This window comes from Schistocerca americana, chromosome 4 (assembly GCF_021461395.2).
Source record: "Schistocerca americana isolate TAMUIC-IGC-003095 chromosome 4, iqSchAmer2.1, whole genome shotgun sequence".
NCBI classification, from domain to species: Eukaryota; Metazoa; Arthropoda; class Insecta; order Orthoptera; family Acrididae; genus Schistocerca; species Schistocerca americana.
The window spans coordinates 846,108,400-846,134,690 of NC_060122.1; the positions used below are offsets into that span (position 1 = coordinate 846,108,400).

Below are 26,291 nucleotides of genomic sequence, written 5' to 3' on the forward strand. Positions count from 1 at the left end.
TTACCAGATTCGATTAATAGATAAGATAGAGAAGATCAAACGAAGAGCGGTACGTTTAGTCACGTCATCGTTTAGTCGACGTAAGATCATTATGGTTGTACCCAACAAACACCAACGGTAGACAATACAGGAAGGCCACTGGACGCCACAGACAGGTTTGCTTTTGAAATTCTTATGGCGTACGTTCTAGGAGGAGTCGATGACATATTAGTTCCTCCCACATACGTCTCGCAAAATGAGTGCAGCGAGAAAATCAGAGAAATCCGTCAATAATGTTTACCGACTGCCAGTGTAACAGGTAAAGTGGGAAAATATATTTATTTAGCCTGATCAGATAAGGGCCTAAAGGCCCTCTTTTACAGCTGACGAGGAACAACACATACCAAACATTTCACAAAAAAGTTCACAGTATTAAATGTCATAATAATATTAACAATGATAATAGTAATGGATGAAACTAATAATAATAATAATACTTTATGGAACAGCAGAAATTAGCAAAATACACAAAGCAATCACTCATATAAATACATCGGCCACACCATTGCAATTTTATAACCACTTCTACAACCGTTTATATCACATAACATCAACAGATACGAAGAAAGTAAATTGGAAAAAGAAAACACTACATGGCAAGCACCTGCATCATCTAACAAAGCCACACACCGATCAAGACGCATCCAACACATGGCTAACAAAAGGCAATATATACAGTGAGACGGAAGGATTCATGATTGCAATACAGGATCAAACAATAAACACCAGATATTACAGCAAGCATATTATTAAAGATCCCAGTACCACAACAGATAAATTCAGTCTTTGCAAACAACAAATAGAAACAGTAGATCACATCACAAGCGGATGTAAGATACTAACAAATACAGAATACCCCAGAAGACACGACAAAGTAGCAAAAATAATACACCAACAACTTGCCATACAACATAAACTAATAAAACAACACGTTCCCACATACAAGTATGCAGCACAAAATGTACTGGAGAATGATGAATAGAAATTATACTGCAACAGAACCATTATAACAGATAAAACAACACCACATAATAAACCTGACATCATACTCACCAATAAAAAGAAGAAATTAACACAACTAATCGAAATATCCATACCCAAGACAACAAATATACAGAAGAAAACAGGAGAAAAAATTGAAAAATACATCCAACTGGCTGAGGAAGTCAAAGACGTGTGGCATCAGGATAAAGTTGACATCATACCAGTTATACTATCAACTACAGGAGTCACACCACACAATATCCACCAGTACATCTACGCAATACAGCTACATCCAATCGTATGTATACAACTACAGAAATCTGTAATTATTGATACATGTTCTATAACCCGAAAGTTCCTAAATGCAATGCAACATATACCGTACAGTTAAAAGGAAGTCACGCTTGATCGAGGTCCACGTCACTTTCTATTTTTAACCAGACATAACCTCTGAGACAGGAAAGAGGAATAATGCTACTAATAATAATAGTAGTAATAGTAACAGATGATACTAATAATAATAATAATAACAATAGTAATGACAATAATAATAATATTAATAATGAATGGCATAATAATTAAATTATTGTAATACATTTGAATCTATGATTAGAGTTATCAGGAGTGAAAAGAATATAGATGAACGAAAAGACTTAAATGATAATTACAGTAGAAGATAGGAACTAATAAAATACAAAGAGAGAACTCTGCTGACAAAAGGGGGTGAGGGGGGAGAGGAATTTGTGGCTTAGAGCGTATTTGGAGACAAAGCTGCGGATCTGAGTATGGCATAGATGGCTATTGTCATAGCAGATGGGCCATCAGCTGTCTTTTGAAGCTTGGAAAGGATTTGGTTTCTCTGGTATTTTGTAGAAGATTGTTCTAGCGTCTGGTTCCTTATTCGGAGATTGATTCAGAGAATATGGCAGTGTTATGTACTGGTACAGAGAGGATTTTACTCTGTTGAGGGCGGGTGTTTCTGCTGTGCTGTTCAGATATTAGCGTAAAAGTTGACAATAAATAAGAGGGAGTTCATTGGTTAGGAAGGCGATAGAGCAGACATAGGGTATGATACTCTCTAGACTTATTGACACGTATGCATGAGTGATATGGTAGGAATAGCGAATGCTATAAATGTATTGTGCACAAGCATTCATCGTCAGTTCCAATCTGCATGAGCTTTCCTATGAAAGTCCTTGGAAAATATTTTCACCATAGTCGACTAGAGGCAGGATATGTGGTTCTAAATTTTTCTTTTTAAGCTCTAAACGCAACAATTTTTTATATTTCTGTAGTGAGTGAAGTAACTTTGACACCTTCTTACAGACTGCAACTTTGTGTTCAGACCAGTCTGTATGATGGTTCAGAATTAACCACAAGCTCTTTGCAGAAGAAAAAAGGTTATTCCTGTGCCGTTTAGGATTAATATAAGATCAATATAAGACATAAGAAAAGTTATGAAAAGTTAGCTGTAAGGCTTCATATCACCATTCACCAAACGTACACTAATGGAGAGACACTTAAAATGAGAACTTAGGTCAATCTCTGATTGAGTTGCTCAAATATTTTTACTTCTCTCGTTCCTTTTTACTTTACGAAAAATAAAGTAACATATACCGACCAGATCGTTCCTGCATCTTCTACTCATCCACAATCGTATAAAAAAGCCTTCTTTCATTCTGCTATTCACCGAGCCATTTCCATCCCACTTTCTAAAGAAAAGTTCAACGACGAAATCAATTTACTTAAAACAAAAGCACTTAACAACGAGTATAAACCTAACATAGTAGACGACGTCCTTAAAAAGAAAACTGCTAAAAGAATTGCTAAGCTAGGCACTTCTGTCATTGAGTCTAACTCAAAAAAATATTTCCCTATTCCTTTCGTGGGGCCTATCTCTTATCAAATCCAACGCATTCTTCGAAAGAAATACGATTGCAACGTTGCTTTTTCTACCAATAACAGTTTGGAAAAAAAAATCATTCATAATTTACATTCTATTCGCTCCCCTTTAGAAAATTTTGGTGTTTAGAAAATGGTCTGCGATACTTGCTCCTCTTACTATACAGGACAAACTGGACGTGCCTTCACTACCAGATATAAAGAACACTTGCTAAGAAAAAATGGCACTAGCCCCCAAAATTCGTCTTTTGCCGACCATCTTCTAATTACAGGTCATTCACCTAAAGCCATCTGTTATAGCAACATTTTGCACACCGAAAAGAAAGGGTGTAGACTAGATATTCTTGTAGAATTAGAGATTTTCAAGCATTTTGCTCGAAAGAGTAGCCTCATCCTTAACGAACAGCTACAGCTACGTAACAAAAATTTTTTCAACGGTATAAAGCCGATACTCGATATGTGACTTCGGGTCTCCTTGTCAAGTTGCCGAAATGTTTTTTTTTCCTTCTAAGGTAGTCCTATGTTTTTTTAATTATCAAATGTTTCTGGGCTGTATTTCACATCAATATTGCTTTCTACAAGTTGTCATTCAGTCCTATCTACATTTTCATAATGATGTTTTCATATTTTATCTCACTGTTATAAGCTTTGATGTAGACAAAAAGTTATGTTGTATGCTAATATCAAACGAACATTGCTTTCCATTATGTACCAACCACTGTTTATTTATAATCATTTCTGCCTATATTTCAATGTGAAGTAGCCTAATTGTGCTGCCGTGCAATGTGTGATATCGCTCCATTCTGTTGAAACCAGGTTTCTTGAACGTTTGGAAAGTTGTTCAGTGCAGGAGTGACGGAAGTTTGTAATATCTCCACTTGACGACCGGCATTGACAGGTATTGTGTTTCCCTGTTCATTTGCGAAAAAATACGGTCCGATAATCTCATGTGATGTAACACCACACCATACTGTCATTTTACTAGTGTGTACAGGCCGCTTACGAACGTCATGAGTATCAGTGTTTGCCCAGTAACGGTAGTTCTGTTCATTCACATCTGTGAGATGAAAATGTACCTCATCTGACATCCACATCTTGTTTAGAAATTCATGGTCATTGTTTATTTTTGTTTTCATTTGTTGACGGAATCCCAATCGTAACCGGTAATCGTTGTCCCTCAATTGTTGCACCTTCTGTAGTTTGTACGGATGAAATTTTAAATCAAGATGAAGAATTCTGTGAACACTCTCCCGGGACACTCCAACCACTGCTGCTTGCTTACGAACTGAACGCCGTTGGATCCGTAAGACAGACGTGCACATAACATCAATGTTCGCTGGAGAAAGCACACTGCTTGGCCGTCCTGTTGATTCCTTCTTGTGGTCTGATCCAGTTTCTTCAAAGTTATTAATACAACATTTTAACGCGTGTTTCGACGGAATGGCATCACGATATCGTAAATTATAAAAACGTCGAAACTCCCTCTGTGCCGCCACCAATAAAACATTTTTATAAAACATTTTTATGGCTAACGCACGCTGCTGATCCATGATTACTGAAATGGTGGACTGTTTACTCACCGACTGTCACGAACCCGCAGTGATGCCATCTGCCCACGGCTGTCATTAATCATTTCAAACAGTCCTCTTATTCTGTGTCACCCTGTACAAATAAATGAAATAGGAAGCCCACTTGAAGGGTGTCGACATTCATTGGAGAATTCATCCATGAAAGAGATAGTTTATGTGACACTCTTTGGACCGATATTTGAGTACTGGTCGTGGTACGAGACCCTTAAGAGGTGAAATTGATAGAAATACAGGAGACCTAAGGAAGAGCGAGATCTTTAATTACTGGTTCAATTAGTAAAGGCTACAGCATTGTGGGGGCGCTCAACTGCTCGTGAAACTCTACTGCCAGAAATTACGAGGGAAACGTTTCCCATCAGCCACAGATTGACTATAAAAATTCCGAGAGAGTACCTGCCAAGAGCAGTCAGCCAACATACTACATTATACCACAATCATCTCGCGAAATGAGATGACGGGATAGACAGAAAAATCAGAGTTCATACGTGGGTTTACGGCAATCGTTCTTCACTGATGGGACAAGAAAGTTGTGATAAGATTGTTGACGTCCTGCCGGTCACTCCCCACTCAAATCGTGAGGTGGCTTTCGGAGTACAAATGTATATATACATACGTAGATGTTGAATCATCTGTGACCCTTACCGCTAGAGGCGAACTTCATCGACAATAAATCAACTCACGTTACACACTGGCCCCCTACAGGGTGTCGAATCGTCAGAAGAGAACAAGAAAACGGAATTGCTTTGGTAGATGCTCCTAAAATGGTAAATGTTGGCCTGCGTGTGTTAATCAGTACATAGACAAAGCTCCAAATGAAGCCTGCAAAGTACAATAAAGGTAGAGTGGGTAAAAAGTGAGAACATGGGGGTTCCACAAAGAGACAGAAGCAGAACACGACTCCGTATAAGGTGTAAGTAGGCTGTTTAGGTTTTTTTATTGGTAACGCCACCTCTGTATGAAAATCACTGGCTGTGCTGTGGGCAGTCTGTGTCTGCTTTGCATTGTTGTAATACTCGCCATTGTAGTGTTAGGCAGCTGGCTGTGAACAGCGCGTAGCGTTGCGCAGTTGGAGGTGAGCCGCCAGCAGTGGTGGATGTGGGGAGAGAGATGGCGGAGTTTTGAAATTTGTCATGAACTGCTATATTTATATATGATGATATCAAGGTAAATACATTGTTTGTTCTCTATTAATATCTTTCATTTGCTAACTATACCTATCAGTAGTTAGTGCCTTCCATAGTTTGAATCTTTTATTTAGCTGGCAGTAGTGGCGCTTGCTGTATTGCAGTAGCTTGAGCAGCGAAGATTTTTGTGAGGTAAGTGATTTGTGAAAGGTATAGTTTAATGTTAGTCAGGGCCATTCTTTTGTAGGGAATTTTGAAAGTCAGATTGCGTTGCGCTAACAAAATATTGTGTGTCAGTTTAAGCACAGTCATGTATAATTGTTTAAAGGGGACGTTTCAAAGGAAACGGAACGGAAATCAGGCGAATCTATTTCAATATGCTGCATGCATTTGCCTTAATCTGTTTACTGAAATCACAGAAAGTTTACAAGACTCGCGTCTCCCGAAGAGAATTCCAGTCACACAACCACTGCAACCAAACATCTGGTGACGAATCAGTAGTTTATTCATTACTTCAAGAAGGGACTGGTTGGTAGGTGTGCTGTCAGTCGAAAAACAATAACTGGTCGACGGAAGGACCTGTGAGAAAGAATATTTTGCTTTTGGAAAGAAGAAACATAACATTTAGCTCATATTGCGGAGCAATTTATGTGCAGGAGATTGGTGAACAAGATTGTTAAAGTACGGAAAGAACTAGACAACGAAAGAGAATCAATATAAAGAAAGCTTTCCGAAAGCTGCGAATTAACTTAGTAGCTTCGAAAAGGGATTGGGATTTCAAGCGAAAGTTAAAATAAGTCAACAAATATCAAAACATTATTTTTAGTTTTAGCCAATATATAGGTCTTTACTATCAATTATACAGTTCATTAGCCTAAATCATTTTATGAAAGAGGAAATATTATTTGCTAATGTTGCTATCGCTATGTGGACTGTGCTCCGAAATAATTCCCTGTTCCAGGAAACCAGTTAGAGTCTAGCATTTATCTGGAGTCAATAATCCGATCTTTCTCGGGAAGATGGTCTTTGTTCTGCAGAAGATGCGTATCATTCTTGAGCTGAATCGGTAGCACACGTCCAGTTTAAACAATGCCAAAGAGCACTATACAGAGAAAAAGGGGAAATTGAATAGAAATGAAATGTAAAGGCACAATACGTTAGGTTAAGGAAACAAGACTTAAGGAACTAGGTACTGCGGAATTAAAGCTGTGAGGACGGGTAGTGAGTCGTGCTTGGGTAGCTCAGTTGGTGGAGCACTTGCCAGCGAAAGGGAAAGGTCCCGAGTTCGAATGTCCGTCCGGTACACAGCTTCGATCGGCCAAGAAGTACAAAGATTTAAGAAAATTCGATATTTGCTTAGGAAATTTCTACATAGGAAAAGCATTCGAGAGTGAAAAGAGATTAAAGTTATTTGAAGCCCTCAGAACACATTGCAGTAAAAGACGAGTACTGTTCTGTGCGTACTGGAATCAAGAGGGAACAAGAAAAATGGAAGACGAAGGAAGTTCCGCTCGAATTAAAGCGGTCTATAAGGGCAGAATGTAGTCCTACTCTCCAGTGAATCATGAAAAAAAGGGAAGCAACAACAGCGTGTTTAAAATTCCCAGTGAATTCATATAATTCATCAGATTCGCTGATGACATTGTTGTCCTCAATTAAAGTGACAAAAGTTTAGAAGACCTGTTGAATAGAACGAAAAATTAAGCACAATATACGGAGTCGGAGGAAATAAAAGAATGTTAAGGATTAAGGCGCATCAGAAATGAAATCAGAAACAAACTTAACTAAAAACTGAGAAAAAATTAAGGCGCACAACATTCTATGGGAAAGAGTCATCGACTGGGAGAAAATAGGAGAGTTAGAGACTCGAAGCATTTAGGGGTTGGTGCTGCAGAAGAATGCTAAAAGTTTAGTTAGCTAATAATATAAAAAAATCTGATTCTCCGCAGAATCAGAGGGAGAAGAAATATATGGAAACGCTAACTAGAAGGAGAAATACGATCGTAGACCACAAATTGAGACGAGAGGGAATAACTTTAATTCAAGTAAGATGAGGCATGGCAATATGTGTAGGGGAAGACAGATATTAGATTATGTTGCATTAATAAATTATACCACATAAAATCAACCGGAAGATTGATGATAAAAATAATAAAGTAAATAATTAATAACAGCTTGCAGTTTGCATTGGCAAGAACAGCGTGGCATTCACCTATGTTCTCTTAATAAATTGTCACTGTAATGAGGCATAACTTTCTTAATTTTCTTTACAATTTCTAGCAATGGCTCATTAGTTCTTTAGGGAGGAAAGAGGCTTATGCTACCGTTAGCGGTTTCATATGGATTTACGCTGCAGTGCTTATGCAGAGAAGACTCCTGTACAGAGTAGACTATAGCGGCAAGTTGCCTCTAACTAATCTTGGGATTGAAGACCACAATATGAAGAAGTCAAAAAAAAAAAAAAAATGGTTCAAATGGCTCTGAGCACTATGTGACTTAACTTCTGAGGTCATCAGTCCCCTAGAACTTAGAACTACTTAAACCTAACTAACCTAAGGACAACACACACATCCATGCCCGAGGCAGGATTCGAACCTGCGACCGAGACTGTAGCACCTAGAACCGCTCGGCCACTCTGGCCGGCTGAAGAAATCACAAATTTTATATAACACATTTAGTATGCTTTGTTCAAACTGATTTAATGGTATAGCTAGTGCCAAACAATCGTTCTCTTCTCACAATAGACTTCACATTTTAAATTTTGCTTCATAGTAATATTTTCTTATTCAGTACTGTGATTGAGAAGTGTAGAGTAATACACCTTCATTGTCTGGAAAGTAGGTCTCCTGATTGTGATATAATGTAGATGTTTAAGAGCATCTTTTCACATCCTTCCAGTCTTATTTGTGTTATGAAGTGTGATAAACTGAAAACATTTCGTGTGTGATAGGTACAAACGAAAAACAAATGTAAGATTGTTTGGCACTGGTATCATGATTTCATTCTAGATCTACTGTTGGCTCCAGTACCGCAGTTAGATCTCTTGTCTAAATCATTGCCTCTAGCCATACAATGGGCTTCGTTGTAGGTTTCTTTTCTAGACAGAGAGAAAAATATAAAGAGAAAAACCATTCAAAAACTGATCTCAATCACAGGAAAAATTGTATGGAATAAAATAGTAATTTTTTCATGACTCTAATAAAAAATTGGCTATATAGAGGCTGTTACCGTTCCTGGTACTGTACCTAACGAAGTTCTACGTAATTAGAAACCAACAGAAGAATTCGATTTTAATAAGCAGCAAGACGATCTTTTAAACGAATGTTCTAGGAATCACGGCAAAATAACACTGGCCTTTGGAAAGAGCCAAATATTTGTTTCTAAAGAGGTACCTGAATGTTTCACGAAGAAAAATGTAGTTAGCACGTAAATGTGTCATAAAGATAATGTAATCGGTGAACGCATTCGTAGCGCCCTTCATTGAAACTGGTATCAGAAACAGAATACTGATGTTGCCAGTGAGTGAAAATAAGAATGGTCCAAAACAGTCCTAGTTTATGACACAGTCTTTCAAGAAACGTTGCGATGTTATCTTAGATTGTAGAGCACGAGTAATTAAATCACGATTGATTTCCAAAAGAAACGAATTTTTTAGAAATAGTCATGGAGAATTTTACTGTATGGCAGTCAAAACCTAGACAGCCAAAATGTATCACAGATTGTCAACTTCTGATAGCGAAGAAAAAGGGAAAAAAACTTAGTAAGTGGGCTGGAAGAGTCACAGAACGGTGTCCAGAGGCATCACTCGGGGTTCGAAGGAAAGTAGAAGTAAATATATGGGCCTCGTCCTGGTGTATAATATCTTGGTGCTTCCATAATGCTGCATACTGGAGACTGAGCTGTGAATTAATTTTTGTTGTAAAGCACGAAGGCTTCTTTGGTGCAAATTTTTGACTCAACTGTGTCTGTTGCCTACTTTCAATCGATTTAGAAGCCATTTATGGCTTCATCGTCAGGTAATTGGGCACAGTTATTGAAATGGTGTACACCCGGAAGTATAATCAGTTGCTGTTCAAAAGCAACGTGTAGTATGGTAAACGTGACTTTAAAGGCTTCAAACTTATTTGCAAATAAACAAGGAACACAGGTGAGTGGAAAATAAGTACGAAAATAACCTTTGTTCTCCAAAACAATATCACGCATAAATAACGGGTAAAACAGAGAAAAGACTGGAAGATTAAGTTAAGGGAAATTAAGAGGAAGGCAAGGGTAAAGGAGAAGAAGAATACCATCGGAAACATTGCCTTCCGTGACACACAAAAGCGTTAAGAGAATGGCATTATGAATGTGTCTCCACATAGCTTTCATGAAAAACGGGCTGTAGCTCCAACAACAACAGATGATAATTATTATGACTCAACATGTGGCTTGATGTATCGTATACTACAGCAGAGTGTGTTTCAAAACGTTGCTTCAGATGCAAACCGTGTTCTGTTGTTCTCCACTGCATATAAAGCACAAATGGAGGTAAGATCTGAAACGACAGAATACGTCGTCAAAAGTGCGGTACTTCTGGTTTCTGTAAATCCAGAAAACAGAAAAAAATCCTTTCTGTCGCATTCATCGTTCAGTCACTTTCTCTCTATCTCTTTCTCTCTCTCTCTGTAGCAGGAACCTGACTCTCGAATAACCTTCCGCGGAAGACAGTAAATGACATGTCTGCTAAAGCGACAATGAAAATTACCACTGTCCACGAACTCATCCGCTACCCTGCACATTTTTCATTTCAACCATATCTTCCTCTTTTCCCAGTATTCTTAGCTAGGGCAGTCTCCTTGAATTTCATTTCCCCAGAACTCACTACATCATGAAACGACTATGTTGTACTCCTACAAGTTCTATTAATATCTGCCACTATTTTTGTTTTTATTTTTGTCATTATTATTACTGTTTCTATTACTATTATTATTATTCTAATTATTATTATTGTTATTACTGTTACTGTTATCACAATTAATGGCAACAGGTGGAGTAGAACAAGTGCCTCCAGTTTGAACCTTATTAGTTCACAGTCAGTATTATTGACTCATATTACCACTTCACACACTCAAATTATTTGAATGCTGTTAGTCATATTAAAATTGCTAATTATTAGAAAACACTGATGGAAGAAAGGTACTGTATCCCTGAAGCCCTGGTCCGACGAAAGAGAGGCCTTGCGTCTGGGCACTAATCAGATCAGCTTAATTAAATAAATAGATGCAAAGTGAGAGTATTGAGAACCACATTTACGGACTGCGTCTTGCTGAATTGCTTAACTCGGACGTGCATGATAACACAAAAATGCGACAATATGACACATCTCCTAGTATCCTTTATATATTTGTGCACCCTACAATATTTCACTTAAAGAACCGTTAAAGAAATACTTTTGTAATTCCACAGCCTATACGTTCCGTTCCTGTCTTGAGTTAATCTTCGTTTCCAACCTTATAGTATTTAATATTTTAATGTGTCACTGAATATTAGGAGCAACCGTATCGTATCGACCAATTTTTACCTTTTACACACCAATTCATGACTTGAAACGGTTATATATGTATATATATAGAATGGAATAGCATAAAAAAGTTTTAATGTGACAAAAATGATAAAGTGAAACTAGCAGCCATAGCTTGTGCATAAATAATCAAGTCGCCCTTAATAGCATTAATAACAGTTCATGACTTCAACATCTACATCTACATCTACATAGTTACTTTGCAATTCACAAATAAGTGACTGGCAGATTGTTCATCGAACCAATTTCAAACTGCTTGTCTACCATTCCACTCTCGAACAGTGCGCGGGAAAAAACGAACCCTTAAATCTTTCCGTGTGAGCTCTAGTTTGTCTTATTTTCTTACGATGATCATTTCTCCCTGTGTAGGTGGGTGCCAACAAAATATTTTCACACTCTGAGAAGGAAGCTCGTGACTGAAACTTTATGAGGAGGTCCTTCCGCAGTAAGAAACGCCAAACGCATTTGTTTTAACGGCTGACACCCCAATTCGGGTCTCACATCCGTACCGCCCTCTCCTCAATTTCACGATTTTAAAAATCGAGCTGCCTTCTTTGAACTTTTTCGATGTCCGCCGTCTATCCTATCTGATGCGGATCCCACACCACGTAACAGTACTCCAGAAGAGGTCAGACAAGCGCAGTGTAAGCTGTCTCTTTAGTAGACCTGTTGCATTTCCTATGTGTTCTGTCGATAAATTGTAGTATTTGGTTTGCTTTCCCCACAACATTATTTATGTGACTGATTTATCGTGTAACCGAAATTTTTAGGAAATCTTATTTACCTTACGGTATGCATTTAGCTCTACCGATGGAGGAAGCTCGTCGAGGAAATTACCAGCAGATGTCATGAAACTTCCTGGTAGATTAAAACTGTGTGCCGGACCAAGACTCGAACTCGGGACCTTTGCTGTGAAGACGGGGCGTGAGTCGTGCTTGGGTAGCTCAGTGGTAGAGCACTTGCCCGCGAAAGGCAAAGGTCCAGAGTTCGAGTCTCGGTCCGGCACACAGTTTTAATCCGCCAGGAAGTTTCATATCAGCGCACACTCCGCTGCAGAGTGAAAATCTCATTCTGGGAGCAGATGTCATGAAATGCAAATGTTTCTACGAAGATGATGACGTTTGGTTTCCGGGGCGCTCAGGTGCGGGGTCATCAGCGCCTGTACAAAGTCCCATTTTTTACACAATCCAATCTAGCCACTGCCACGAATGATGATGATGGTGATGAAGTGATGAGAACAACAGAAACACCCAGTCCCCGGGCAGGGAAAATCCGCAATATATTCGGGAATCTAACCTGGGACCCCGTGACGCAGAGGCAGCAGCGCTAGCCTCTAGACCTAGAGCTGCGGACTGTTCCTACGAAGAAAAAGGTTTAAGAGCTTTACTCAGATATTTTTGAGCTAGTCCATGTTCCGTATAAAGTGACGTACGTCTGTAGTGGTGGAGCAGAGTTATGATCTGAGCATATGTATCTGGAATCTTTCTTCGTGAAGTGTCACAGAATAACTTTTTATTCATTGACTATTCGCCCTGGGCACATTATGGTTTTTGTGGTGTCACCGCCAGACACAACACTTGCTAGGTGGTAGCCTTTAAATCGGCCACGGTCCGTCTGTATACGTTGGACCCGCGTGTCGCCACTATCAGTGATTGCAGACCGAGCGCCGCCACACGGCACGTCTAGTTTAGAGAGACTCCCTAGCACTCGCCCCAGTTGTACAGCCGACTTTGCTAGCGATGGTTCACTGTCTACATACGCTCTCATGTGCAGAGACGACAGTTTACCATAGCCTTCAGTTACGTCATTTGCTACGACCTAGCAAAGCGCCATATTCAGTTACTATAATGACTATCTTCAAGAATGTATTCTGAACAGATAATATTGTGACTCATGTACCGTCAAGAGCGACGTTCATCATTAATGTATTAAAGTTAAGTATCAAAGTAATCATGTCCACTTTCCGAATTCTCATTCCTTGTCATGTTCCAGACCTCACGTCAGTATAGTTCTTCCCTCCTCACGCCAGTCTGCGTGAGCTAAAACGCGTGCATTTCGGCCTCCACCCGTAACACGGTGTTGGCTCTTCTGCTAACACAAAAGTTTTAAGTGAGGAGGTTTGAAATTAGATATTCTTCGGCATGATGTTTACCACGTTTTAATGTTTGTATGCATCTGATGATGCGGCTACAGGCCACGAAAGCCGTAGTGCCATTTAAAATTAGCCAAAAATACTGCTATATTCGGAATTCTTGCAACGAAAAGAAAATGAAAAAAGATTCCTTCTCGCTGTGTGTTTCAAGTAACACAGGTAACTTTTCTTGTTCAAAACATTCTAGGTGTACATCGATGGGGCTAATGTTACGACAGTCATCTACAAATAACTCATTCAGCATACGGCGGCGGCGACAGGCAGTAATCTTTAAGTATTCAGTCCATGCGGAAACATTCCGGACAGCCGCCTAGCGCTGGTTTCACTTTTCTTGTTCAAAACATTCTAGGTGTACATCGATAGGGCTAATGTTACGACAGTCATCTACAAATAACTCATTCAGCATACGGCGGCGGCGACAGGCAGTAATCTTTAAGTATTCAGTCCATGCGGAAACATTCCGGACCGCCGGCTAGTGCTGGTTTTTCGCTCGTCGTCCACGTGCGTCAGGCTGTGGACCTGCGCAGGACAACTTGTCCGGCCGGCTTTTTGTCCCCGTCTGCGGTACCTGGCGGCATCCTGACCCCACGCAAGATCCTCCAGTAGGAAGGACAGAGGCACGGGCGTGGCGTGCGCGCAGAATTCTCGGCTAGCCACATAAAATGTTTGGCCGAGTATACGTTATAAAGGCCAAGCGCATTTACAATTTAATCAAAGAAAAGTACGATGAAATTGGTGCTGTTACAAAAATACGCACTTTTCGTTGGGGATCATCAGCCTAAGTGCATCAGGTACAAAAGTTTTTAAGATTTATGTAACTGACAGGAAAGAGCTAAATAGCTAACAAGGAAAATGTGGTCTAAGAACCGATCACTGGGCTAGTTTCCTTAATTTCACTTTTGCTGTTGTAGTGGCATGTTCACTGTCGAGAGTAAAGCTGTTGTCGGGTATTAACACGTGGTCAGATTCAGTGAAGAGCTGATACTTGTATTTATCAGACGTTTAGGAAAGGGCTAACATTTCCCTTACTGATTCAGACATGTCATTGTAACGAAACCCACATAGATCCGATGTATTGAAGAAACTACTGTGTAGTTGTATTTATCAGACGTTTAGGAAAGGGCTAACATTTCCCTTACTGATTCAGACATGTTATTGTAACGAAACCCTCATAGATCCGATGTATTGAAGAAACTACTATATCTTTACATTACTTTAGTGACAAAAAAATGGATACAGGTCAATGGTCTTGAAGGTTTACGTCGCTAATGTTTTTGGCATATCGACAAACGTTCGAAATCGATGTTGACTTATCGCCGTCGGGGACTTTCTGAAAGCTGCAATCAATTACTACGGAATCCTTCCGCCTTTAACGGGAATGTGAAGACATCGGACGAATTTCAATCGGCAGTGTCCCAGTGATATATTCCATAATTGATTTCAGACATTATTTTAAGAAATGTAGTAGTTTACGAGAAACAATATTGAGAAGATTTAGAGAACCGGCATTTGAAGCTGACTGGTGAACGATTCTACCGCTGCCAACATACACTGCGAGTAAGCTCCATGGAGATGAGAGCGCAGAAATTAGGGTTCATACGGAGGCGTTTTTCCCTCGCTCTATTGGCGAGTGGAACAGGAAAGGAAATGATGGTTCACATGGCTCTGAGCACTATGGGACTCAACATCTGAAGTCATCAGTCCCCCAGAACTTAGAACTACTTTCACCTAACTAACCTAAGCACATCACACACATCCATGCCGGAGGCAGGATTCGAACCTGCGACCGTAGCGATCGCGCGGTTCCAGGCTGAAGCGCCTGGAACCGTTCGGCTACAGCGGCCGGCAAAGGAAATGACAAAAAGTGTTACAGGGTACCCTCCGCCAAGCGCCGTACTCTAACTTGCGGAGTATCTATGTATATGTAGATGTAAGTGTACAATTCACAGAGTACATTATTCAGTTTATAACGTTTTTTAAATTGTTTTCCAGTCACCTCTTACTCTCTAGATAAAGAGCTTGACGCAAAATACTTGAAACAAAATTTGAAGTTCGTCTTTCCGCACGTATTAGTTTTCATTGTTTCTCCGGTTTCTTACGGAAATAAGTAAACGTACACTCAGTTCAATTAACAAGAATCAGAGGAAGGAAAGTGAAAAGGAATATCAATAAAAATTAAATTTTTGAGAGTATCCAAAACAACGTCCTCTGTGTCAAAATTTGATTCTAATCAGAAGATTGTATTCACATTGATATTCAGCAGTGACATGAGATCTGCAAACGAATAAACAGATACCGACAATACTTTTCACCTTCATTTGTATTCTGGCAGTTCTCAGACAATATTTCTAGATGCGAACCATTGACTGAATATATTAGAACAGGTAGCGATAAGATGGACGTGGAGATTTTACGCGTAGGAGGCAAAAAGCTGTGTTTCAGGTAGACTAAATAACAAATTTCTAGGAACTGGAGTGTCTCCAACATTGGCAACCGTGTACGCTAAGCAAAAAAAACAACGATTTGTCGTATGAAGCCAAGTTGAGCGCTTCACCGCAGGGGTCGCATCGTTCATACCGGATATCATTCCTGCGGCTGAATTTTCCGGATCTCAACAGGTCCGCACGCGGCGGCGTCTGGCGGGACGAACTCTGCCAGAAGGCGGACTTGTGGCTGTCGGGGTCGCGCGAAGCTTTGGCGTTGTTGCGCACTTGTTGCGTGGCCCGCGCAAGCAAACTCGCACGTCCACACTCGCAGGTTCCGTTGAGGTTTGTAGCCCAGAGCGAGTACCTCGATCGCAGAACTGAACACTCAATACGCTGATGCAGTCGCTGCACAGCTCCTGGGGGTTGCAAATAAGCTCTCCAACGATGACGACGTTGCTATATCAAATGAAAAACGACGAATATTGAATTTACAGCTTTTACAAAGAATCAACATGATACTGATACGATATGAATCATCCTACGAAGAAATGAAATCTGGCATGTTGTTCCTCGCCTAAGGTGGTTACGTAAGAATCATCACTCCCTTCTTATTTTCCGTACCTGTTTCGTCGTTAACAGCGTGCTTAAGTAACTCTACACTGTTGCAAGTGAAATTGTAGTTCTTTCAATAGTTTTGAAATCACCTCTACAGAGCAGAGGAGTTACTGTCTGTTGATCAAGTTCCCGACGACGTAAGAAACGGTAAGCAGGCAGTGGACAGCAGCGAAGGTAACTGGTTGAGGGGGTGCTGTGACGTACAAGGTATTTTACCCTAGCTTCAATTATGCATTGCGTTTACGTGAACACATTTTTGACATACGTTACAGTCAACTCGACTGCTGACAAAATAGCCATTCTTGGCTGTTTTAGGCGTACTTGTTGATCTGCAGTCATTTCATTTGAAGAGTGTAGGAATTCTTTTCTTAGTTAATAGCAGTAATCACTTTTAAGATCGCACCATTGTTGCACAACATAAATTTTCCCCACCGAGTTCTGATGTTACATAAGACTTCGAGCTCCACGTATCCAGATCACCTTCTAACAGAAGATGTGGCGCACAAAAAATTAAATTGCTTGCTTTACTCTGATATTCCTGTTGATGGAATCGTATTTGTATCCACGAATCAAACTGGAACATATTTACTGCGATTGCATATCCTGAAATGCATTATCTATTCACACGTATTGCATGAACCCGTTAACAGCAGACAAGAAGATAGGAATTCAGCAGTGGTCGTATAGTACTCCAGTAAGAGGGCGTCCTCATGGATTTCAGTGCAACGTGTACAGTAATCAAATGTGAAGCAGTGATACGTCGTTTGGATAAATTACTTGGATATCACGCTGGAGTGAGTTCCCACAACAAGTTTCTGAGTAGAATAACTCACAGGCGACGGTATATGAGCTATCCGTGACCACAGAAGGTGGTGAAGAAGATTCCAATACAAGGGTCGATACGTCGATCGTGTGGAGGAATATGGAGACACACTTGTCGCGGCCTAACAACCTAAAAGATTTCAGCTTCACGGACGTACTAGCTCGAGCATCACTGCGTTTACAGGAACGCAACCGTTCAGGCTCCATTCTCCTCGATGTCAGGGGGCTGCCTAATTTTCCTCACGGAGTTTCATTTTGCTAAGTTACGTAACTCTACCAGCGTTTCACATCAAGTTCTTGACCACATAAGTAAACCATTCATTTAAAGCTTCAGTAAATTGTAAAGTTTGTTCTACTCTAAGTCTTACAGTGGTAATAAATGTATTACTTCATAAAATGCCCCTTGGCTCGCCATGCCCACACATTTTGGGCATTTCCTGTCCAACATCTCGTAAATATTTGAAATGAAACCATATTTCAAAACAGCCGCGAGCTCCTGTCAAGCTAACTCTTTATTTCCTGTTGGTTTACATCTTCTTATCACCCACGAATCATGATATTAGTTTCAACAGCGAACAAGGCAACGGTTTTACTGTGGAATCAAACAAAATACAAGTCGTGACGCAGTGTGGCTTTTACTTTGTATGACGTCACAGTAAAGAAGTTTCCATCTAGCTTCTCCTAAATATTTTTTTGATACCTGCAGATAATCCGAGGATAGATTCCCATAGTAAACAAAGATTAATTTAACAGGAGCTCATTCACTGTGTCGTCGAGGTATCAAACTCGAACCAGAAAAAATTAGGCAAAGTACTTCGCAGGTCACAGTTATTGGATTTGGAAATCGGTCTTAGTTAAGCTACGAACGACGCATTTCTGAGGGGATTAGAGTTTGAAAACTTCTGATACATTCCTTTCTGATTTCGGTGAATGTTGTTACGGACAACGTTCCGGAGGTTTTTAGTTGTCACGGTAGATTAAACCGTAGTGTACAGGTACCAACCGTTCGAAGGTTACTTATTAAATTATTGGACTGCGCGACACTGAACAAGTGAGTCAACTTTTAATTGTCAACCAGACACATCGGCTGCGGAGAACGCCAAGGCTGGTGGAGACCACGTACCGCTCACAGGGTCACACTGTCGGAGGTGCTGCAGCAGAGGCGCGGGCACGTGGGCAGCACACATGTAGCGACGCGCGGGAGCCACTCGACAACAGCGCGACACTCGGGCAGCAGACACGTGCACGCACACGTGCTCACCGCGTGGACGCCCGGCGAGTACTGGCCGGCGGGAGTGCGCGGCGCAGCCTCCCTCGCTCCCTGCGCTACCTCGCCTGGCCTCCCCTCCCCCCCCCCCCCCCCAACCACAACGATGCCGGCGCCTGGCGCTGTCTGGCGGCTCCCTGCGTACTCACCGTCCGCTAACTTAGGGGAAGCCCCGGGGACAGTGGCGGCCGGCGCTATGCCCGAAGACCCGCGCGTCTGTGCCGTTGGGGCAGCGAACTGAGAAGTGGAGATGAACGGTGTAGCGAAGCAGCTTAAATTACTTACTAAAGGCAAGCCCTGCGGTACAGACTGTATACATTTCAGGGTATGCTTATACAACGGCTCCGTACCTACAAGGGAACCATCCAATCGCACCTCCCTGAGATTTAGTGGTAAAGGTGGTCCAGCAGATAGCACGTGAAAAACTGAACATGAAAAGAGGAAGATGGTGTACTGAACTATGAAAAAAAAGCAAAATAGACCGGTGGACGGTCCAAACTGAACAAGTTCAACATTGTATAGACTGTAATAGCCATGGTATTGTGGTTAACTGGCCACGATGTTGCACTGAGAAGTGGCCGAGCCGGCTTCTACATCTCCTCGTGTCATTTATTTATTTACTTATTTTTCACAACTTTACTAACTGTCCGTCCGGTCATTGGAACGCTTGTTCTCTTTCTGTAGTCTCGGCAGCTGTCACACTACACACTGGTTATAGAATTATTAAGTCATGTGGCAAGTCGTAAGTAAATCTGATGATGAGAGCAGGTCAGATACTACATAAACGTCTCACAGAAATCAAAACAACAACTAAAGAGATGTGAATTGTGTTACAACAAAGGAATTCAAGAGTTAAAACTTCCAAAAGAGGACGCAACTTCAAAACCATTTGTTTTGACGGAGCACAGAGAAACGCCACGCAGGGTGGCCGCGCGGTCTATGGCTCCTTGTCCCGGTTAGCGCGACCCCTCGAGCATGAGTGTGTGTATTGTCCTTAGCGTAAATTACTTTAAGTTGGATTAAGTAGTGTATAAGTTTAGAGACCGATGACCTGAGTAGTTTGGTCCCATAGTACTTGCCACAAATTTCTAAATTTCCACAGAGAAACTGCGTGATTGTGAAACTGTTCCGTTCAATTGTTGCAGCTTATGTGACAAACTATTATGTTCTCATCATTTCCTTGGGAGTGATCACATTCACATGGACACCTAAATCGGGAAAAGAAGCATATACATTATGTGATCAAAAGTATCGGAACACGTGGCTGGAAGTGACTTACAAGTTCGTCTATGTATTTTTGTGGTTTTTCAGTTATAGAAATAACTGAAACACCACAAAAATACAAAGAAACAGAACAGAAATTCTTGTTGTGCAGACATGGTGTTTAATTAGGTAAGATGGCAGATCGCAGATGGCACAAGAAACATCAACAAAAAGGACATTGTACAAGCAGTCCCTGGTTTCACTGAAAGAGATAAATCAGAAACACATATAGCAAGTGATGAAAATTATGAGAAACTAATGCCAGATGGAGTGTACAAAGCCATGTGGGGTATGAAGAAAAGAAAGGCATTGGGAGATGGTATTTTAATAGAAACAGTTAAAGTTGCAGGCAAGAAAATACAGAAAGAAAAGATAATATTGTTTATAGATTTCCAGAGGACAGCAATACCTATTAACTAAAATAAAGCTGTTAAATTTGTTTTCGGATGTAATCTGCCTTGACCAAACATTTTTTTTTTAAATTCTGAGTTGCAGATAGATTCATCTTTTTCTTTCTTTTTACCCATACATGTTTAGCTGAAATTACAGCATCAGTGTGTGATAATAAGAAAGAAGGAGAAAATCCACTGATGAAGCTGTAACATCGGCTAAACATACTGTACACAAGAAGAAATGAAATTGAACAATTTGAAAATCCAGGATGGAATGTCACAATATGATGGAAATGACAGTTGTAACTCACCATATAGCGGCGATGAAACGATTTTGTGCTGTACGTGTCTCTTCACGTTTCCACTTGACTATCACATCGGAAACAACGGCCCTAGGGATGTATTACGTATGAGGCAAGTGACACCCAATCGCCTGACCACGTTCGAAGTCCGTGTGTTCCGCGGAATGCCCTATTCTGCTTTCTCACGATGTCTAATGACTACTGAGGTCACTGATATGGAGTACCTGGCAGTAGGTGGCAGCACAGTAGACCTAATATGATAAATGTATGTTTTCGGGGTGTCCGGATACTTTCGATCACATAGTGAATGATTCCCTCACCATGCGTACAAATTATGTCCTATCATATGACACACGTACTGTCACTAACGCCGTGTATGCCACACCGGACCTGTTTTCCGGTGGAGGATTCGGTTGACTGGTCGCCTTGTCATCAAAGGTTTGCGGTTCCCTTTCGAAACCCACTTCCTTTCCGCTATTAATAGAGTAGTTGTGCAGAATCGACAATCATTACAGGTTCCTTCCTTACACTTCGCAGTGGCAAATGGACGTTACACAACGGCACAGATACAAATTTGAATACAGCGGAGAGCGAGAGGAGATTATAAGAAAAAGACAGAGGAAGCCCAAGGGAGCTTTGAACACGACTCGTCTACCTGGCGGTCAAAAAACCCTGACAACCCACCCACGGCAGCGTCGTTTGTCACTTGCTCCCAATCTTGCACTTGTTGAGTTTGGACCGTTCCCTGTTTTATATTTCGCTTTTTTTTTCATAGTTCAGTACACCTTCTTCCCATTTCCATGCTTGATCTGTCATCAGTTTTTAACGGTCTGTCCACTGGGCCCTATTACCGCTACATCTGAGGGGGGTGCGATGAAGAGTTCTCCTTGTTAGCAGTCACTTACAAAAACTAGCTTGTCGAAAGATCTAAAGACTGGAAAGTGGATCAGGTGACACCAGTAATAGGAATAATAGTACGCTGAATTACAGGCTTATACCGCTAAGGTCGATATACAGTAGGAGTCTGGAACATGTACTGTTTTGCAGCGTTATGAATTACCTCGAAGGCAACCATTTATTGACAAATAGCCAACACGGATTAAGAAAATGTAGTTCTTGTGAAACGCAGCTAGCTCTTTATTTCTCACGAAATAGTGAGTGCTATGGTCAGGGGAAGTCAAATTGATTCCATAGTCTTAGACTTCGAGATGGCTTTCGACGCTGTTCCTCACAAGTGACTTCTAATCGATTTGCGAGCCTGTGGAGCTCACCTGGACTCGGGATTACCTGTCAGAAAGGTCGTAGTAATTGACAGAAACTGATCGAATAAAACAGAAGCAACAACTGGCGTTCCCCCAGGAAATATTCTAGATCCCCTGCTGTGAACGATTTAGGAGACACTTGTGCAGCTCTCTTAGATTGTTGGCAGACGATGCCGCCATTTACCGACGTGTGAAGTCATCAGACGATCAAAACCAATTGTGAAATGATTTAGACAAGGTATCTGTACAGTGTAAAAGGCGACAATAATGAAAACTGTGAGTTATTGTGATCGTTACATAGCTTTGGTTACTAATGATGACACCAGTGCCTTTGAGTTTAATTTGTACACTACAGCACTGTAGATGATAACTATGTGATTTAAAATCGATTTTGCTGTCAATGAACCATGAAAATTACGGCCAACGCTGACCTTCCTTCTAATTTCTGAAAACTGTGAAGTCAGCCGCATGGGTACTTAAAGGAATTTCGCTTACACGATAAATCCCACATATCTGAAGGCTCTGAGTGTAACTAAATACTTAGGGACTACGACTACAAATAACTTAAACTGGCGCGATCACGTAGAAAATGTTGTGAGAAAAGCAAACCAAATACTGCGATTTGTTGGCAGAGCATTCTCAGAATGCAACATGTCACCTAAAGAGACTGCTTACACTACGATTGTCCGCCCTCATCTGCAGTATTGGTGTGGGGCGTGCGATCCGCACCAGGTGGAACTGACGGAGGATGTCGAAAAAGTCCAGAGGAAGACAGCTCATTTTGTGTTATAGCCAAGTAGGAGATTTGGGGTTAACATCATTAAAGCAAAGGCGATAATCGTTGCAGCAAGACCTCTCACGAAATTTCAATCACCAACTTCCTCATCAGAGTGTGAAAGCATTTTGTAGGCGCCCACATACACGAGGAGAAATGATCATCAATTTATCATAATATAATAAGAGAAATCTCAGCTCGCACGGAAAGATTTAATAGTTCGTATAGATGTAGATTTAGGTGGAGATCGGGTGTGTCGATAATGGTGGTACTGGAAGCCGATTCCTAGCTAGTCATTCCGTTCCGTGGTTTGTATCAGCCATTTGTGGTGAACGGTGGAACGTTTCCTTCGAATAGGCTACGAACGAATCCTACCGTAGTGATGGTGCAAAACGAGTGTCGCATTTCTGGCTGTAGTAGATCAAGATCAGCTAATATCAGTACCTTAACGCATTCGTGTACACTCATACCGACTGTTAATCTGAATGGTAGTTTGGCTGGAGAATTATTTAGTGTGCTGCGAGGAGTTGGAGGCGTTCTGCGCCCTACTGTTCTTTCTCGTGTGAGTGATCTTGCAGGGGCAGTAGGGAATATTTATGCCACAGCTTGAAAGAGTTGGAAAACTACAATTATGGTGTGAGCACTGCTTTTGCTCCACAGGTACCTCTATCTCTGCTTGCTTTTGTTGGCTAGAGCTGGTCCCTGTCCTCACTGACAACAGAGACCACAGTCTATCTTCCAGGGTTCTTTCCAACGCATATCCTCTTCAAATCCAGACTGCTTGGAGTTTGTAAAGAGATTCATTTCTGGACGATGGGTTAAGTTTTTTTTTTCTTTACTCATCTACGAATTTTCGAGCCGATCCCGCAGTTGGAAAACCACACTTATGGCGTGAGCACTGCTTTTGGCAGTCTAATGGCTACTGAGGTCGCTGATATGGAGTACCTGCAGTAGGTGGTAGCGCAAAAAAGTAATATGAAAAATGGATGATTTTGGGTGTGTCCGGATACTTTTGATCAAGTAGTGTACCTTCCAGTCCTAGTGCTGCCACCTGCCTCCTACTGTTGGTTATTCCACGTTGGTACTACCATTTTGTGTCTGTACAGAAAAGGCATAGACGTCACTCTCAATTGTTCTCTAGCTAGAACAGTTGCCAGCACTGTGGTCTCTGCAGTCAGTGAGGACAGGGACCAGCTCTAGCCAAGAAAAGCAAGCAGCAGACCACGGCCCCACTTCCCTGAGAGTGCTCAGTCCCTTGGGCTGTAAACTGTTATCAGTAACTTCACTTCTGTTCACACTTGGAAGGTTAATACTAGCTCTTTTTTTAACTTTTATAGTGCGCTAAACTTAAGGGGTTGGGTTGGGTTGTTTGGGGAAGAAGACCAGACAGCGAGGACATCGGTCTAATCGGATTTAGGGAAGGACGAGGAAGGAAGTCAGCCGTGCCCTTTGAAAGGAACCATCCTGGCATTTGCCTGGAGCGATTTACGGAAATCACGGAAAACCTCAATCAGGATGGCCGGACGCGGGATGGAACCGTCGTCCTCCCGAATGCGAGTCCAACGTTAAACTTAAGGACAAAAGTAACTTTGGTATTATGTGTGACTGTCAAGTCACATACAAAGAAAGAAGTGCTATAATATAGTACAGAAGAAGGTAACTGAAACAGTTACCCAATGAGACGAACAGAAATGACACGTTTATTCAAAGAAAACAATTAAGTGGAGCCACTATGATTTACGATGTTTCCCTTGCACGTCACAAAAGGCGGTACATAGTTTTTAACGGGGTGTGTTTTCAATCTTCCACCAGCGCTGGATGGTCATTGGCGCATGTGGACGTGGCGCAGTACGTCTCGAGAATGCATCCGACACGTGATCAATGATATTTAAGTCAGGGGAACGGCGAGGCCAGTCCATTTGCCGCATATCTTGGCCTTTGAAGAACTCCTCCGTCTACGCTATTAGATGCGGTCACGCATAGCCATCCATAAAAATGAAGTCAGAGGAGAATGCACCCCTCAGATGACGCACAAGGAGAAGGAGTACAGCGTCAGGATAAGGTTCACCACTGACTGTACCGTGTACAAAATTTGGAGGTCGGTACATGCACGAAACATTAAGTGTCCTCATGCCGTAACGCGTGGACCACCAAAACGATCATGCTTCACATTTCTCCTTGCTGTCGCAGGTGTTCTCGTCTTCCTCCATATGAGGGAACATTCTGCGTTGTCAGAAAATCTGCCAACAAAAATCGTATTTTAGTTTCACGAGAACCTGCTCCAGATCCTGCTGCGAGAGACACCTCCAGAGCGTCACAGAACCATCTCAACCCTGCAGACTCTGCAGGTTACAGCACTCATTTGGAAAAAAAGGAAAGGCAGTATGGCGGCTCTTCGGAGCATAGTACAAGCCTCAAGACACGTACTACACAATTTCTGTGTTTTCTTGGCCATTTAAGACGTGTAGCTTTGTGTACATCGGTGAGCAATGTTCTTTTGTAAGGTACCCGACTCCGATGGCCACTGCACGCAGTTTCTTTCGTTTTGTTCGCTCGGAAACTGGTTACAATGGACGTACGTCACAGAGCAATTCCTGTCCGGTTTGAAACCTGCTGCCATTAACGAGACACGTAGCTCGTGTCCGGTCCCCGTCGGATAGGATCTGCTTCGGTCTACTTTTCTTACGCCATGTCATATGGTTGCGAGGCCTCCAGATTCACTGAAGACTCCGCGTGGATACGCCAGCAAATCGGGCACTTTCATTAGGCTGATTTTTGACATGAGACGTAACTGTCAGTATTCTAAGACAAATTATGTCACGTTTTTGCGCAATTTGACTGGATAATTTCGATATTATTCAGCTTCAAAGGAATATGGGATGTTTTTAACTAAGCTACTGTACCCTACATCCTGGATGACGGTTAATAACCGAAACCGGGAGGTGATTAATGGGACAAATAAACAGCTGATGGTTAAAATGCATTTTATAAAATACTTTACGGCTGTTGAAGCTCACATAAAGGAAACAATAGCTTCATTAGCGGAGCGATCAATACGAAGTCTGAACAATGTTACTCCCCCGTGTGCTTCTTCACCTTGGGTGATCTTCCTGCATTGATTTCATACAACCGACATGCACGTACACTTCACCACAATAGCTTACGTGGGCTGTGGAAGTTCAGATGGCTATCTGGCACCAGTAATACGAAATGTAAAGTGCCCAAAGCGAGCAGTGTTTTCTTTTAAGGATGTCGCTATCATTCTGCCCAGTGTGGGCTCTGGTATCGCCCAGAGATCGCGTGTCGGCAACACACATCATTGTCACAGACATTAGTGACGTCTCGCTGCAACCCACAACGGCGAACCGGAGGCGCTGCTGAGCAGCACACCTCTCTTCTTAGCATAGCAGCGCCCTCACTCTGAGGTCAATATAGTGTCGAGCATAGAAGAGCTCAGCCCCAGTGAGTGACTTCATCTGAAGGAGTGAACAGCACATTGCAGGAACAACGAGTTGGTAAGGTTTCAGATGAATGGGCTCTGTTGTAAATATCAAATAGTGTTCTTCGAGAGAACAGTGCATCAAGTTGAGGCGTAGCGCCGTATAACTATCCTCCCTTGGAGGCGGTTAAGTGGGAGATGTATCTCAGAGCTGGATAGTGACAGATGGCGACGCGAGACTGGACGCGCACGTAGTTTATGTATCAGCCGATAGAGGACAGTACTGGATAGGGGGACTGTGATTTTAGTTTCGATTGTACCCACTAGAGTGCACTAAAGTAATAGAATATTTTTCATGAACTGTTCTAGTATTTTTAT

At 41.5% G+C, this 26,291-nt stretch overlaps 1 protein-coding gene across 1 annotated transcript in view; it reads right to left on the reverse strand.

Annotated features, from left to right (window-relative positions):
- The window catches only part of LOC124613858 (epithelial discoidin domain-containing receptor 1-like), a 63,830-nt gene extending 45,350 nt beyond the window's left edge, over positions 1–18,480 (reverse strand). Inside the window, exon 1 of the mRNA XM_047142583.1 lies at positions 18,337–18,480. The gene's annotated coding sequence lies outside the window, so the exon portion shown is untranslated. The remainder of the gene's footprint in view (positions 1–18,336) is intronic.
- Positions 18,481–26,291: the final 7,811 nt, after the last annotated feature.